Consider the following 15,909-nt stretch of genomic DNA (forward strand, 5'->3'; position numbering starts at 1 on the left):
CTTAAATAATGCCTTACATAATTAGAAATGTACTCGTTTAATGAAACTCTGTAAGCAGCTCCTAGGGCTGGAAAAGCAGCATCTACCTGAGCTCTAAAATAAAAGGGCACACTAGCAGTCCTTTTAGCAATTATGTTCTTTAAGACTGTAATGATATACTTAAATTTGTAATGTGAAAAGTCTTAAGCCCAAGGTTGGAAGTTAGCAGAGCTCTAAACAGATCTGAAATCCTTCCCTTTCCTTATATGACTCAGAACAATGTTTTGAGATTTTCTACTAGGTAGAGCTATATCCATTATTTATGTAACGAACACTCATACGTTGCTGACTATGCCCATATACTGCTATAAGTGACTCAATGAGTAGGTACTACCTTTAATATCCATTTATAGATGAGGAAATCAGGGTACAGAGAGAAGTAAGTTGTCCAAGGTTACAATGCAGCGGCATTTTGCTCTCTCTCGGATAAAGGGGGTGGGGGAGGAGGCAGAAGTGGAGTTAGGTGGTGGTATGTATTCAAATAACAGCTCCGTTTAAATAATTCTTCCCAGAGAAGTATCTGTGAAAGCAGGGAGGCTTTTGCATGTCGTTTGAGGTCCATGATGTGGCTCCAATTGTAAAGCTTCATCTGCCACCACTGGCCCCCGCACCCTAAACTTCAGCTATAGAAAACTCGGCCCCAAAATATACCTTGGAGGGACTTCCCTGGTAGTGCAGTGGTTAAGAGTCCGCCTGCCAATGCAGGGGACATGGGTTCCATCCCTGGTCCGGTAAGATCCCACATGCCGCGGAGCAACTAAGCCCGTGCGCCACAACTACTGAACCTGCGCTCTAGAGCCCACGAGCCACAACTACTGAGCCCACATGCCTAGAGCCCACGCTCTGCAATGAGAAGCCACTGCAGTGAAAAGCCTGTGCACCACAACAAAGAGTAGCCCCTGCTCTCTTCAACTAGAGAAAGCCCGCACGTAGCCACGAAGACCCAACACAGCCAAAAATAAATAAATAAAATATAAATAAATTTATTAAAAAAACAAAAGCAGAAACAAATATACCTTGGAATTATTCTCCTCTGTGCTTTGCTCATCTGGTCCCACCCAACATTGACCCCCTGCATAGAACCCTCTTCAAATGTAAAAGGGAGTTATATACCTTTCAAAGTCCACCAGTAGTGCTTTCCCCATAAAGCCTTCCTAATTCTCAGTATATTACTCTCTTGACTTCTAGAATCAATTGCTTTTTCCATCATGCTTCCTTAGGTCTAGAATTCTTTTTTTAAAAATTTATTTATTTTTGGTGAATCATTTTTAGGAAGATAAGGTAGCATTTTGATTTCATAAGCCACTTGGAATCTGGAAAAAAAACTTTATATATATGCTTATTTGCTTTTAAAATTAATTTAATTAAAAACAAATGTAATGACACAATGTTGGCGACTAGTCCACAGCGAGGGTGAAAAGAAGTTAGTTTCCTTAGGACCAAGGAGGCACCTTTGCACCTGCAGGACAACTTGCCCCATCCATAGGGAGGAATAAGCTTCCTGTTACAGCTGCAACTGCTAAGCAGCTGGCCTTGCTGTGGTTTCTCCTAGACGTTTTTCTAGATACCATGTGGCTGACAGGGTCTTGGTGCTCTGGCTGGGTGTCAGGCCTGAGCCTCTGAGGTGGGAGAGCCAAGTTCAGGACATTAGTCCACAAGAGACCTCCCGGCTCCACCTAAAATCAAACAGTGAAAGCTCTCCCAGAGATCTCCATCTCAATGCTAAGACCCAGCTCCACTCAACGACCAGCAAGCTACAGTGCTGGACATCCTATGCCAAACAACTAGCAAGACAGGAACACAACCCCACCCATTAGCAGAGAGGCTGCCTAAAATCATAGTAAGGTCACAGACACCCCAAACACACCACCGGCCGCAGTCCTGCCCACCAGAAAGACAAGATCCAGCCTCATTCACCAGAACGCAGGCACGAGTCCCCCCACCAGGAAGACTACACAACCCACTGAACCAACCTCAGCCACTGGGGGCAGACACCAAAAACATCAGGAACTATGAACCTGCAGCCTGAGAAAAGAAGACCCCAAACACAGTAAATGAAGCAAAATGAGGAGACAGAGGATCACAAAGCAGATGAAGGAGCAAGGTAAAAACCCACCAGACTTAACAAATGAAGAGGAAATAGGCAGTCTACCTGAAAATGAATTCAGAGTAACGATAGTAAAGATGATCCAAAATCTCGGAAATAGAATGGAGAAAATACAAGAAACGTTTATCAAGGACCTAGAAGAACTAAAGAGCAAACAGTAATGAACAACACAATGTTCAGTGCAGCTCTATTTACAATAGCCAGGACATGGAAGCAACCTAAGTGTCCATCGACTGATGAATGGGTAAAGAAGATGTGGCACATATATACAATGGAATATTACGCAGCCATGAAAAGAAATTGAGTTATTTGTAGTGAGGTGGATGGACCCAGAGACTGTCATACAGAGTGAAGTAAGTCAGAAAGAGAAAAACAAATATCATATGCTAACACATATATATGGAATCTAAAGGGAAAAAACAAGGTTATGAAGAACCTAGGGGCAGGACAGGAATAAGGACGCAGACGTGGAGAATGGACTTGAGGACACGGGGAGGGGGAAGGGTAAGCTGGGATGAAGTGAGAGAGTGGCATGGACTTATATACACTACCACATGTAACATAGATAGCTAGTGGGAAGCAGCCGCATAGAACAGGAAGATCAGCTCTGTGCTTTGTGACCACCTAGAGGGGTGGGATAGGGAGGGTGGGAGGGAGATGCAAGAGGGAGGAGATAATGGGGATATATGTATATGTATAGCTGATTTACTTTGTTATAAAGCAGGAAAAAAGACACCACTGTAAAGCAATTATACTCTAATAAATGTGTTAAAAAATGTAATGATATCCACTTCTAAGAACATGAAAACATGATTAAAAAATTACTGTATTCTACAATGGAATATTACTCAGCCATAAAAAAGAATGAAATAATGTCATTTGCAGCAAAATGGATGAACCTAGAGATAATCATTCTAAGTGAAGCAAGTCAGACAGAGAAAGACAAATACATGACATCACTTATATGTGGAATCTAAAAAAAGGATGCAAATGAACTTATTTACAAAACAAAAATAGACTCACAGACATAGAAAACAAACTTATGGTTTCCAAAGGGGAAAGTAGAGAGAGGGATAATTAGAAATTTGGGATTAACCAATACACACTACTATATATAAAATAGATAAACAACAAGGACCTACTGTATAGCACTATAGCACAAGGAACTATATTCAATATCTTGTAATAGCCTATAACGGAAAATAAGCTGAAAAAGAATATACATATATATATACACACACATGACTGAATCACTTTGCTATATACTTGAAACATTGCAAATCAACTATAGTTTAAAAAAATCACTGTATTCTAAATAAAACATCTTTTGGACTAAAGCAGTGTTTCTGAAACTTTTTTTTTCCATTATTGCCCTCCCCGTACAGGAGAAAATTTAAATTAAATTTAAATTCTTCCTAGTGAGAGAAATAAGGAATAAGATTTTGTTGGGTAGAGTTGAGTTTTGAAGGGGCACAAGCCACTATCATATCTAAGGGTCTTTTTGCCTCCAAGAAAGAAGTTTCAGAATGCATGGTATAAGCCCATTAACAGAAAACTGCAAATTCAAGATTCTGCCCAACTAGTTTTAGATGCACTGATGGGCCAGGTGTCATCCCCTTGGCTGTGTCTGAAAATATCAAGACTCTCAATGTGCTTCTCACCCTTAGCTCACCCTGATGGGAGTGTGTTTTGGGTTTTTCCTCATCTTTAAAATGAGACAGTAGTTTCACGCTCTCTCATATTTTTAGGGACAAGGGAAAAATTTGAAAATATTTTGAACATTGAATCTAATGTTTCCTTTATGGAATCTAACAAATCTGTTTTCTTGAAAGGAGATATCTGATAATTTGCCTTACCCATTAATTAGCTGAGAGGCCCATTAATTAGCTGAGAGGCCTGTTCCTTCCCTGAAAGACTCTCTGCCTCCTTGTTCCTTCCTAAACATACTAAGTGTACTTTAAAATAGATACATATTTAAAATAGATATTACAGCCTTCCAGAAAGGCTGTAATAGGTGTTTCCCTTAATGAACACCATAATTTCCTTTTACCAAAGGATTGTTACAAGGATTAAATTATTTAACATACATAAAATGCCTAGCACAATAAACTTTCTCTTTAGTATAAAACACACGGACTTCCCCGGTGGCACAGTGGTTAAGAATCCGCCCGCCAATGCAGAGACTCTGGTTCGGGAACATCCCACATGCCGCAGAGCAACTAAGTCCGTGCGCCACAACTACTGAAGCCTGTGTGCCTAGAGCCTGTGCTCCGCAACAAAGAGAAGCCACCACAATGAGAAGCCCGCGCACCGCAACGAAGAGTAGCCCCCGCTCGCTGCAACTAGAGAAAGACCCCATGCAGCAACGAAGACCCAATACAGCAAAAAAATAAATAAGTAAAACACGAAGCCATAAATTATGAAAGAAACAATATATAACCAACTGAAAAGCAAAGAGCTTATTGTCTAAGTGACTGAAACTATTGTTGACATAACCACAATACCATTATCGCATCTAAAAAAATTAATAATTCTTTAATATGATCAATTTTCCAAGTATTATACATGTTCAAATTTCCCTGAGAGTCTCATAAAATGTTTTTGACAATTGTTTTGTTTGAATCAAGATCCATACAAGATTCACACACTGCATTTACTTGATAAACCTCTTAAATTTCTTAATTTTAGGTTCCCCTCCCTTTTTTTTCCCCTTTCCATTTATTTGTTGAACTGTGTCATTTGTCCTATAAAGTTTCCCACACTGGATTTTGCTAATTGCACCCCTGTGGTGGTGGTAACATGTGCCTCTATCCCTCTAGTTCTTGTAAACTTGATAGTTGGATCTGGTGGCTTTCTCAGATTCAGGTTTGATGTTTTGGGCAAGAAGGCTTCATAGGTGCTGCCATTTACTCATTACACCCAGCAGAAGGGCTATAGTGTTTAGTAATGTAGACACTCAATGGTAATGTTGATCAGTGAGCGCTGCCAGGCTGATTTGTTCATCAAAAAGTCTCCACAGTCTTTCATTTAATGCCACCCTCTTCTTAACATGCCTTCTTGGGCTTTAGTATCTAGAAGGCTAAAAATGCATTTCTCAAATTCCCTTGCAGCTAGTTATTGATGTGATATAAATTCCACCACTAGAGGCACTTGTGTAGAGTGAACTAAGTGGGGGAGGAGCAGTTTATGAGGCATCTTCGTGACAGGGTGTATTGTAGTGAAGGACATATGGCTGTGGAACCAGTAGCTGTAGGGGTGGCTTCCCCATTCAACAGGTGGACTTCGAGAATGGCCTGAACAACAGTCCCTTGACAGCTCGGTTCTATAGCCTGGATTTGTGATTCACTCCTGAAGCTTAGCCGGCAGGCTGTTTTTGCAATCCTGCCAACCATTTGTAATAGACCATGTAATAAATCCCTTTTGGCTTAAATTACTTTAGAGTAGATTTTGTTCTCTGCTTTGAACCCTGACCAATACAGCTCCTCTAAGAAAAAGTATTTTCAGCAGTTGTCAAACAGTTGCCTCTCTGATTTTATTTTAAGAAGTGAATTTATTAATAGTTAAACTTGTGAACAATTGCCTGAGTATGTAAAATAGATATTCTAGGAAGATATGTCTTTTTAAAACAAAAAAATCATACAGCAATTTCACATTCCCATTGTATAAACTTTCTAAAAAGAAACATGGAAGTGCTTCCTCCCACCCCAGTTTTTTGAGAAATAATTGACAAACATTGCTGTACAGGTTTAAGGCAGACAGCATGATGGCTTGATTTACATATATTGTGAAACGATTACTACAATAGGTTCAAGTGACATCTATCATCTCATAGGTTCAATAAAAAGAAAACAATTTTCTCCTTGAGATGAGAGCTCTTAGGAAAGCTCTTAGATGACTCTCCTAACAACTTTCCTGTATGTCATACAGCAGTGTCAGCTATAGTCATCATGTTGTACAGCACATCCCTAGTACTTAGTTATCTTATAACTGAAAGTTTGTACCTTTTGACCATCTTTCTCCAATTCCCCCTCCCCCCAGTGTTTTTAAAAAACATTTAAAAATTAATCCATGTTAAGAAAAATTAATCCATGTCCATTAATGAAGACAATTTTATTGAAAGGTAATTTAAATATTGTCTTCACAAAATTTTAATTCCATAATGGGAACTAAAAAGTATAAATCTTCAGTCTAGTAAAGAGATTTTTATTCAATATTTTACTACATAAATGTTCAAACACAGAGAAGTTAAAAGAATTATACCATGACCTATCCAGTGACCTAATTATACGTATACCTGTCACCTGGACTCTACAGTTAACATTGTTATATTTGCTTTATTACATACCTAACCATCTATGCATCCCTCTATCATACATTAATCCATCTTATTTTTTGATACATTTCAAAGTAAGTTGCAAACATAGTATATAGTATTTGGGCACTGAAGGGCTTCCAAATGACATAAAATGCATTAGAAAGTAAACTAGTCTATAGTGTCCTGAATTGTCAAGTCCTGGCGAAGATCTAGGGAAGGAGTTGCACGGAGTGTAAATGGCATCAATCAGAGTGAGAGACTCAATGTGAAATCTAGCAAGATTGCAACACTCTCTGCCTTTACCCTCAGAACTCTCCTCCTCTTTTTACAGTTACTTTAATTATAAAAGAGGAAATACATAACTGGCCCCTCTCCCCCTCAAATGATTTGTGCTATTGAAGGTAGCAATTCTTTAGATCAGAATCTCAGAAAACTTGCTGGAAATCAAGATGTTATATTTGCAGAAATGAGCTGGCATCATGAACTCGATGTTAATTTGGTTATTGTTACTCTCCTTGAGGGCAGGGGCTTAGTTTGTTTTATCATTTATCCCCAGCATGTAGAACACTGCCTGGCATATACTAGGGTTCAATACACATTCACTGAAGGAAGGAGTGAATTCAAGTGCTTGATTCCAAACATAATCTTCATATATTTCATGCCACTACTAATGAAAGAAGTTTTTCTAAAATAAAAATAAGCCTTAACATAAAAATAAGAGCATGGGTTGATTACCTAGAGCTGGAACTGCAATTACACAGAGGGGACCATGTTTTCCATATGTGCAGCAGGAACCTCAGCACCAGCCTACCGTGCACCCGCCGCTGAGGCTCAGCTGACTTGTGGGGCACGTTGTGCCAAAGCCCATGGCTGGGAAGAAGCAGCATTGCCTTTTCATTTTTTTACTTTTTAGTCTTTACTGAATTTATTACAATATTGCTTCTGTTTTCTGTTTTGGTTTTTTGGCCCCGAGGCATGTGGGATCTTAGCTCCCCGAGCAGGGATCGAACCTGCAGCCCCTGCACTGGAAGGTGAAGGCTTAACCACAGGACGGCCGGGGAAGTCCCAGCCCTGCCTTCTGATGGGGACCATAGGAAAACTTCCCAGAACTGTTCGGGCACTTTGCAAACACACCCTGGACTGCCCAGAAACAAATGCGAAGTTTGTCTATAAATCAGTGGGGGCAAGAGTCAGTGGAATGTGATTTATTACCGTTGATGTTACTCTCCTCTTGTACCTTCAGACTGGTGATACCTGAGGAAATTTAAATGTGCTGCAGTGTTAAAATTACCTTTTTAAGGTGATAATTTTCTTTGAGATTTCCTTGGCCTGGAAGAGCATTTCCATATTCAGCACAAGTTCATCAAGCTAGCATACATCTCAACAGCTACTGTGAGATTTTTAAAAATATATTTTAGTCTCTTCAAGAGAATGAGAGACAAATTATTTTTTATTGTGTCTGTATAGAGAGCAACATAAACAATAATTTCAAATCTATTCAGTTTTCCTGTTAGAGATCACAATGGCGGCCTACCGAGATGGGAATCAAGGGACCAGCAAATTAGAAAGATTTAAAAACCATAAAATTACCTCGTATTTTATACTCAAAATCGGTATGTAGAGAAATTTTATGCCATAAGCTATAAAAGGTTAAATGTCCAAAGCAATCTCGTGCTACAGCTAGTGCTACCCTCTCACTAAATAAACATATGCTCTGCAGGTCCCCACAAGACTTTCAAATAGCCCAGTGATGACTGTCATTAAAACATACCTAAGAGAAATCACATTCTTACAAGTGAGACATCAGAGGCTCCCTGCCACTTGGGAGAATGTGATGAATTCAAGCACTGGATATTGGTGGAAGGTGGTTGACTGAGACCAAATATTCATTTGCTTTTTCTAAGAATGTTGCTTCTCTATGTCAAGGTTTCCACTAGCCACTGGTACATTCAGAGAAATAAGAAACATGCAGTGAGCGACACTTTCATAAGGGTAAACGTACCCAATTGAATTGAAATTTCTTTTTCTCTGTCTTTATGACTTTCCTATTTATTTGGTGTTAAGATGTCCTTTTTGTTAGTAGTGGTGATGAATGATAGTTTTATATTTTCTTGCACTTACCTTGGCAAAAATGAAAGCAAAAAACTCCATGTTAGTCTCCAAAATTATCTTGAAAATTTAACTGTACATGAAAGTCCAATGTCTAGAAAAACCAAAAAGTCTCTTCCAAAATAAGATTCTGCAATGCAAAAAACAAAATAATCAACAACTCTATGAATTCATTTTCCCTGTTCAGGTGTTGGACATGAAACTGAACAAGTTGAAAATATTGGTTGGTAGGGCAGGAATTCCCCCATTTTCAGCCCCCTAAAGCATCTCAAATTCCCTCAAGGGATGTAATAAAATTAACTAATACAAGATAGCTTCTGAAGTCAACTGCCTAAGTTTAATTCTTAGCTCTAACATTTACCAACTGTATTATCTTGGTCAAATTACTTAACCCACTCTGTGCCTTGATTTCCTTATTCACAGAATGGAGATAATAATAGTATCTACATCATAGGGCTGTTGTGAAGATTAAGTCAGGTAATCCATGTAAAGATTTCATCATCACTTTTTCATCATCCTAAACTGAAACTCTGTACCTATTAAACAATAACTACCCATTACCTCTTCCCCCCAGCTCCCGGTGAACACTGTTCTACTTTTCATCTCTATGAATTTGACTAATCCAGGCGCCTTATGTAAGTGAAGTCATACAGTATTTGCTTTTTGTGCCTGGCTTATTTCACTTAGCACAAAGTTTCCAAGGTTTACTCATGTTGTAGCATGTATCAGAACTTCACTCCTTTTTAAGGTTAATAATACTCACTTCTATGGAAATACCACATTTTGTTCATCCATTCATTTATCAATAAAAATTTAGGTTGTTTCCACCTTTTGGCTATTGTCACATTACATATTCTTAATAAATTACTTGAATTATTTATTAAGTTATAATTTACTACTTTTGGGAGGATCTTACATGCAAGCCACAAAATCAAGCAAGAATTTACTCTGAGTTTCACATCTCATCACCCCCAAGTAATTGGATTGTGCTGATAAAATTACTGTGATAACTCTTAGTAATTCATCTTTGTGCAATATCATTGCAAGTCACTTAAGCTCTCTCAATTTCATCATTTGTAGAATAAGAACAATAGACACCAAAAGCAAAAGCAACAAAAGCAAAAATAAATTCAAGTGGGACTACATCAAACTAAAAAACTTCTGCGCAGCAAAGGAAACCATCAACAAAATGAAAAGGCAACCTACTGAATGGGAGAAAATATTTGCAAATCGTATATCAGATAAGGGGTTAACATCCAAAATATATAATGAACTCATATATCAGAAAACAAATAATCCAATTAAAAACTGGGTAGATAATATGAACAAGCATTTTTCCAAAGACATACGGATGGTCAGCAGGTACATGAACAGATGCTCTACATCATTAATTATCAGGCGAATGCAAATCAAAACCACAATGAGATATCACCTCATACATGTCAAAATGGGTATTATCAAAAGGACTCAGAGAGGATGTAGAGAAAAGGGAACCTTTCTGCATTGTTCGTGGGAATGTAAATTAGTGCAACCGCTATGCAAAACAGTATTTAGATTACTAAAAAATTAAGAATAAAACTATCATATGATACAGAAATTCTACTTCTGGGCATTTATCCAGAGAAAACGGACTAATTCAAAAAGATAAATGAACCCCATTCATTGCAGCCTTATTTACAATAACCAAGATATGGAAACAACCTGAGTGTCCACTGATGGATGAATGGATAAAGAAATTGTGGTATATATATATATATATATATATATACACACACACACACACACACACACACACACACACACACACACACACACACAATGGAATATTATTCAGCCATAAGAAAAGAATGGAATTGTACCATTTGCAACAACATGGATGGACCTCGAGTGCATTATGCTAAGTGAAATAATGAGATGTCAGACAGAAAAAGACAAATACTGTATGATCTTTTTAAAATGTGGAATCTAAAATATGTATATAAAGCTAAGCTTATAGATACAGAGAATAACCTTTAAAGGAATGACATAGCCAAGGATATGACATAAACTGGTTAGAACCGATTAGGCCCAAAATGGTAGAAGATTTGACTTCCACTAGAACTTGAGCCTCACTGTAATACATTAGCATGCTAAATGACACACCCACCAGCAACAGGACAGTTCTGAGGCTGACCATAAAAGGCCAAAAAGTGGGTGGTGGCCCAATTCCTGGAAATCCCTGTCCCTTCCCCAAAATAGCTGGAATACGCCTCCCACTTGTTAGCCTATGAAACAACCCAGCCCATAAAAACGAACCACCCCATATTTTGGGGCCAGTCTCCCTTCTGAGACAGACCACATTCTGTCTGTGGAACATGTATCTCTCTAAATTAACTTGCTTCCACTTCACTGTGGCTCGCTCTTGAATTCTTTCCTGTGTGAAGCCAAGGACCCTCACTTGGCAGCCCATCCCAGGGACTCACTTGAGACCTGGGACATGACCATCCTCTTGAAGTGCATTTTTCCTGCAACACCAGGGTTTAGAACCCTGAGGGACTAGGGAAGAACCAAACAACAGTCTCAACAAGCGGATGCTAATGCTCTTCTTCAGAGCATGGCTGAGATTCTTGCTTTTTGGAGCATTCTTGGTGTTTGCTAGTTTCTAAGCATGGTTCTTCAGCCTACTGAAAATACTGATATCCTTCCAATAAATTCCCCTTTGCTTAAGTTGGCTGAAATTGGTTTATAGTGCTTACAGCTGAACTCTGATAAGAGAAAGCAAAGGCAGCCTGCTGCTTCTGCAGGTTTCAGCAACCTCTCCTTGTATCTAGCCATCTGAATCCTTTCCAATTCACATCACAGAAATACTCTGAATGTTTCAAGCCTTGGGGTCCTTGAGACCCCAAGCACTAAATTCCACATTTATACCAATTGTTCAGGGAACAATCTCTGAAGGAAAAATATATGGAATCCGCTTATGGATTTAACATTTAACTTTTAATATGCTACTGAGTTGCAACAAACGTGGAAATACCGGCTAAGACAGCCATGAGTGAAACAAAGCCAAGTGAGATCCAACAATTATGGCTGGTGTCAAATTGGATGAGTCTTCTCTATGTTGAAATGAGACAAGTACTTAATAGGAGTGTATTAAGGCATATATGAGAAAAAGGAGAAAAGCAATTACTTGAGGAGAGGGGGAAGATGGCGAAAGAGTAAGACGCGGAGATCACCTTCCTCCCCACAGATACACCAGAAATACATCTACACATGGAACAACTCCTACAGAACACCTACTGAACGCTGGCAGAAAACCTCAGACCTCCCAAGAGGCAAGAAACTCCCCATGTACCTGGGTAGGGCAAAAAAAAAAGAATAAACAGAGACAAAAGAATAGGGACGGGACCTGCACTTCTGGGAGGGAGCTGTGAAGGAGGAGAAGTTTCCATGCACTAGGAAGATCCTTTACTGGTGGAGACAGGGGTGGGGTGAGGGAGAAGCTTCAGAGCCGCTGAGGAAAGCGCAGCCACAGGTGTGCGGAGGGCAAAGCGGAGAGATTGCCGCACAGAGGATCGGTGCCGATCGGCACTCACCAGCATGAGAGGCTTGTCTGCTCACCCGCCGGGGCGGGTGGGGCTGGGAGCTGAGGCTCGGGCTTCGGTTGGAGCGCAGGGAGAGGACTGGGGTTGGCGGCGTGAACACAGCCTGCAGGGCCTTAGTGCACCACGGCTAGCCGGGAGGGAGTGCAGGAAAAGGTCTGAAGCTGCCTAAGAGGCAAGAGACTTTTTCTTCCCTCTTTGTTTCCTGGTGCGCGAGGAGAGGGGATTAAGAGCGCTGCTTAAAGGAGCTCCAGAGATGGGCGCGAGCCGCGGCTAACAGCGCGGACCCCAGAGACGTGCATGAGACGCTAAGGCTGCTGCTGCCGCCACCAAGAAGCCTGTGTGCGAGCACAGGTCACTATCCACACCTCCCTTCCTGGGAGCCTGTGCAGCCCGCCACTGCCAGGGTCCCGGGATCCAGGGACAACTTACCCGGGAGAACGCACTGCGCGCCTCAGGCTGGTGCAATGTCACACTGGCCTCTGCCGCCGCAGGCTCGCCCCGCATCGTGCCCCTCCTTCCCCCCGGCCTGAGTGAGCCAGAGCCGCCGAATCAGCGGCTCCTTTAACCCCGTCCTGTCTGAGTGAAGAACAGACGCCCTCCGGCGACCTCCACGCAGAGGCGGGGCCCAATCCAAAGCTGAGCCCCTGGGAGCTGTGCGAACAAAGAGGAAGGGAAATCTCTCCCAGCAGCCTCAGGAGCAGCGGATTAAAGCTCCACAATCAACTTGATGTGCCCTGCATCTGTGGAATACCTGAACAGACAATGAATCATCCCAAATTGAGGAGGTGGGCTTTGAGAGCAAGATTTATTATTTTTTCCCCTTTTCCTCTTTTTGTGAGTGTGTATGTTTCTGTGTGAGACTTTGTATAGCTTTGCTTTCACCATTTGTCCTAGGGTTTTATCTGTCCGTTTTTTTACTTAAAAACTTTTTTCTTAATAATTATTTTTTATTTTAATAACTTTATTTTATTTTATCTTTATTTTCTTTTATCCTCTTTCTTTCTTTCTTTCTCTCTCTCTTCCTTTCTTTCTTTGCAGCCAGGAGTCAGTGCTGTGCCTCTGAGGTGGGAGAGACAACTTCAGGACACTGGTCCATAAGAGACCTCCCAGCTCCACGTAATATCAAACGGCGAAAATCTCCCAGAGATCTCCATCTCAACACCAACACCCAGCTTCACTCAACGACCAGCAAGCTACAGTGCTGGACACCCTATGCCAAACAACTAGCAAGATAGGAACACAACCCCACCCATTAGCAGAGAGGCTGCCTAAAATCATAATAAGTCCACAGACACCCCAAAGCACACCACCAGACGTGGACCTGCCCACCAGAAAGACAAGATCCAGCCTCATCCACAGGCACTAGTCCCCTCCACCAGGAAGCCTACACAACGCACTGAACCAACGTTAGCCACTGGGGACAGACACCAAAAACAACGGGAACTACAAACCTGCAGCCTGCAAAAAGGAGACCCTAAACACAGTAAGATAAGCAAAATGAGAAGACAGAAAAACACACAGCAGATGAAGGAGCAAGATAAAAACCCACCAGACCTAACAAATGAAGAGGAAACAGGCAGTCTACCTGAAAAAGAATTCACAATAATGATAGTAAAGATGATCCAAAATGTTGGAAACAGAATAGAGAAAATGCAAGAAACATTTAACAAGGACCTAGAAGAACTAAAGATGAAACAAACAACGATGAACAACACAATAAATGAAATTAAAAATACTCTAGAAGGGATCATTAGCAGAATAACTGAGGCAGAAGAATGGATAAGTGACCTGGAAGATAAAATAGTGGAAATAACTACTGCAGAGCAGAATAAAGAAAAAAGAATGAAAAGAACCGAGGACAGTCTCAGAGACCTCTGGGACAACATTAAACGCACCAACATTAGAATTATAGGCATTCCAGAAGAAGAAGAGAAAAAGAAAGGGACTGAGAAAATATTTGAAGAGATTATAGTTGAAAACTTCCCTAATATGGGAAAGGAAATAGTTAATCAAGTCCAGGAAGCACAGAGAGTCCCATACAGGATAAATCCAAGGAGAAACATGCCAAGACACATATTAATCAAACTGTCAAAAATCAAATACAAAGAAAACATGTTAAAAGCAGCAAGGGAAAAACAACAAATAACACACAAGGGAATCCCCATAAGGTTAACAGCTGATCTTTCAGCAGAAACTCTGCAAGCCAGAAGGGACTGGCAGGACATATTTAAAGTGATGAAGGAGAAAAACCTGCAACCAAGATTACTCTACCCAGCAAGGATATCATTCAGATTTGATAGAGAAATTAAAACCTTTACAGACAAGCTAAAGCTGAGAGAGTTCAGCACCACCAAACCAGCTTTACAACAAATGCTAAAGGATCTTCTCTAGGCAAGAAACACAAGAAAAGGAAAAGACCTACAATAACAAACCCAAAACAATTAAGAAAATGGGAATAGGAACATACATATCGATAATTACCTTAAATGTAAATGGTTTAAATGCTCCCACCAAAAGACACAGAATGGCTGAATGGATACAAAAACAAGACCCATATATATGCTGTCCACAAGAGACCCACTTCAGACCTAGAGACACATACAGACTGAAAGTGAGGGGATGGAAAAAGATATTCCATGCAAATGGAAACCAAAAGAAAGCTGGAGTAGCAATTCTCATATCAGACAAAATAGACTTTAAAATAAGGACTATTACAAGAGACAAAGAAGGACACTACATAATGATCAAGGGATCGATCCAAGAAGAAGATATAACAATTGTAAATATTTATGCACCCAACATAGGAGCACCTCAATACATAAGGCAAATACTAACAGCCATAAAAGGGGAAATCGACAGTAACACATTCATAGTAGGGGACTTTAACACCCCACTTTCACCCACGGACAGATCATCCAAAATGAAAATAAATAAGGAAACACAAGCTTTAAATGACACATTAAACAAGATGGACTTAATTGATATTTATAGGACATTCCATCCAAAAACAACAGAATACACATTTTTCTCAAGTGCTCATGGAACATTCTCCAGGATAGATCATATCTTGGGTCACAAATCAAGCTTTGGTAAATTTAAGAAAATTGAAATTGTATCAAGTATCCTTTCCAACCACAACGCTATGAGACTAGATATCAATTACAGGAAAAGATCTGTAAAAACTACAAACATATGGAGGCTAAACAATACACTGCTTAATAACCAAGTGATCATTGAAGAAATCAAAGAGGAAATCAAAAAATACCTAGAAACAAATGACAATGGAGACACGACGACCCAAAACCTATGGGAGGCAGCAAAAGCAGTTCTAAGAGGGAAGTTTATAGCAATACAATCCTACCTTAAGAAACAGGAAACATCTCGAAGAAACAACCTAACGTTGCACCTAAAGCAATAAGAGAAAGAAGAACAAAGAAACCCCAAAGTTAGCAGAAGGAAAGAAATCATAAAGATCAGATCAGAAATAAATGAAAAAGAAGTTAAGGAAACGATAGCAAAGATCAATAAAACTAAAAGCTGGTTCTTTGAGAAGATAAACAAAATTGATAAAGCATTAGCCAGACTCATCAAGAAAAAAAGGGAGAAGACTCAAATCAATAGAATTAGAAATGAAAAAGGAGAAGTAACAAGTGACACTGCATTAATACAAAAGATCATGAGAGATTACTACAAGCAACTCTATGCCAATAAAATGGACAACCTGGAAGGAATGGACAAATTCTTAGAAATGCACAACG

At 40.0% G+C, this 15,909-nt stretch overlaps 1 long non-coding RNA gene across 3 annotated transcripts in view; it reads right to left on the reverse strand.

Moving 5' to 3' along the window:
- Positions 1-15,909, reverse strand: part of LOC109550758 (uncharacterized) — a 68,368-nt gene that overhangs the window by 25,194 nt on the left and 27,265 nt on the right. For all 3 annotated transcript variants that reach the window (XR_012333893.1, XR_002177408.3, XR_012333892.1), the window contains exon 2: positions 8,583-8,700. This is a non-coding gene — a long non-coding RNA (uncharacterized lncRNA). The remainder of the gene's footprint in view (positions 1-8,582; positions 8,701-15,909) is intronic.

This window comes from Tursiops truncatus, chromosome 9 (genome assembly GCF_011762595.2).
Source record: "Tursiops truncatus isolate mTurTru1 chromosome 9, mTurTru1.mat.Y, whole genome shotgun sequence".
In the NCBI taxonomy this organism is placed as follows: domain Eukaryota; kingdom Metazoa; phylum Chordata; class Mammalia; order Artiodactyla; family Delphinidae; genus Tursiops; species Tursiops truncatus.